Here is a 2500-nt window from a genome sequence, read left to right on the forward strand (position 1 = left end):
ACGGCAGATGCTGGGTTACACCAAAGATAAACACAAAATGCTGGAGAAACTCATCGGCACAGGCAGCATCTCTGGATCTATTCCTTCTCTCCAGAGATGCTGCCGGTCCAGCTGTGTTACTCCAGCATTTTGAGTCAATTTTCAGATGTTTTTGTTTATTTGTTAGTCTAATAGTTCCCTAGTCACCACACGGAGACGAGTGTTTAATTGCAGACTTATTTAACTCAGAGAATTCAAATTGCCCAGCTGCTGAGTGTAGGACATGTATATACCTGGGTCATATAGACCCAGCCCTGGACATGTATGTACCTGGATCATATAGACCCAGCCCCGGACATGTATGTACCAGGGTCATATAAACACAGCCTGGACATGTATGTACCTGGGTCATATAGACCCAGCCCCAGTCATGTATGTACCAGGGTCATATACACCCAGCCCTGGACATGTATGTACCTGGGTCATATACACCCAGCCCTGGACATGTATGTACCTGGGTCATGTAGACAAAGCCTGGACATGTATGTACCAGGGTCATATACACAGCCCCCGGATTGATCAACAAACAAGAAGGTTCCTCATTAACCCATTTAATTATTAATTTAACAATTTTATTCCCGTTCCAAAACGGGTGGTATTCAAGCATGAGTTACTGATTATATCCCATCCACTAATTACTCAGAGTTTTTGCGTACACTACAAAATACATTTAACCACTTGCTTTCACTCAATTGATGCACGAGCATTGATTCCTGACAGACCAGCATTGACTACAGTGCACATTTGTCCATCTCTATCAATTACTGATAGCAGCATTTAACCAATGGCTAAGTGCAGGTTGTATTCATCCACTGATTGTAATTCCTGCTGACAGTTATTACTGCGAGTATGTTTTCACTCGCATTAATAGCTGTGTTTATTCATTACTGACAGGTTTAGAGCATGTTGCTGTGGTTTGTAGACAGGTATTGTAGACGGACCGATGTTGACACCCAAGGGGTATTAATAAGTGAGGGCCCAGCGTGGCGAGTCGCCTCATCGTTGTTGGGGAGAGGCCTGGTGCATGTTAACAGGTGCGGATACAAACAGAATGACAGGCACAGTGATGGGACAACTCTGTCAACACGGGGGCCTAGCGCTCTGAGGTCACCGTCTACCCTCCTCCCGCCCATCTCTGAACCAGATCAATGCATGGGGAGTGTACAGCGGTGTGTGCACGTTTGTGATTGCGGGTGAGGAACGTTGGAGCTCTGGTGATGCATCCACCTCCTGCTCCTCTACTTGAGGCCACTGTCAGAGCCTCTAGCATCACTCTAGATACTAGTGATAGTTTGGTATCTTGATATCTGACCATTCTCACCATTCTTCCCTCTAAACCCTGGATTCCTCCTTTGTATAGTGGTAGTTGAAGTTGTCCTCCCACCATCATGCCCACCTTCACTGTGTTATGCAGAGGGGCTGCATGGAGTATGAAGGAAGAATGTGCTCAATGGAGTTTAGAAATGGTAGAATCACAGGGATTCATACAGTCAGGAACCAGGCCATTTAACCTACCAGGTCTACACCGGCCAGCGGGCAACATCAGTATTGATCCCATCTTCCAGAACTTGGTCTGTGGCCTTCTATGGCCAGGTGATGCAAGTGCTCCTATAGACACTTCTTAGAATGCTGCCATCGTCCCAGCTTCCAGCGCCCCCTCTGACAGTGCTAGGCAGGTACTCACCATTCTCTGGGTGACCGGGCCCCTCAGAAGCTGCGGAAACATTAGATTCAGAGGATGGTTGATAGGTTGATGCAGAGAGGGTGTTGCCCTGGTTGGAAATTTCTTTGGTCAGGAGAGGAGGTGTTGAATCTTTGGATTCCTCTACTCCAGAGAGCTGAGGAGGCAGGCTCATTGAATATACTCGAGGAGGAGAGAGATCGACATTTACATCACAAGGGAGTCAGAGGGCATGGGGAGAGAGTGGGAAGATGGTGTGAAGACCTGACTGGCTTAGGATCCACAAACCTGTCTCCAACAATAGAACGATGCTGGAGAGTGTCGAAACCATCAGATTCCTGGCGTGCAGATTTGTGAAGATCTGTCCTGGACCCAGCGCATTGATGTAAACATAAAGCCCATCAATGCCTCTACTTCCTGACAAGATTGCGGAGATTTGGCATGTTGTCAAATACCCCCTTGTGTACAGTAGAGCATATCGGCATCGCGGCCTGGTTCAGCATCGCGGCCTGGTTCAGCAACTTAAACGCCCAGGAATGAAGAAGACTGCTAAAAGTGGTGAACACTGCCCAGTCCGTCACGGGTACTGAACTCCCCACCATCAAAGGGATCTACAGATGTCGCTGCCTCGAAAAGGCAGCCAGCATCATCAGAGACCCACCCTGGCCACACTCTCATTTCACTGGGAAGAAAGTATAGGAGCCTGAAAACTGTAACATCCAGGTTCAGGAAGAGTTTGCTGTGGCAAGGTTCCATGTGTAATTCAGTAACCTACGTAGA

General features: G+C 47.7%; 1 protein-coding gene across 1 annotated transcript in view; it reads left to right on the forward strand.

The window, feature by feature from the left end:
• LOC116984851 (protein FAM180A-like) overlaps window positions 1–2500 on the forward strand; it is a 13316-nt gene that overhangs the window by 787 nt on the left and 10029 nt on the right. The gene's annotated exons all lie outside the window — the stretch shown is intronic.

The sequence above is a fragment of the Amblyraja radiata genome, chromosome 20, assembly GCF_010909765.2.
Source record: "Amblyraja radiata isolate CabotCenter1 chromosome 20, sAmbRad1.1.pri, whole genome shotgun sequence".
Classification (NCBI taxonomy): Eukaryota; Metazoa; Chordata; class Chondrichthyes; order Rajiformes; family Rajidae; genus Amblyraja; species Amblyraja radiata.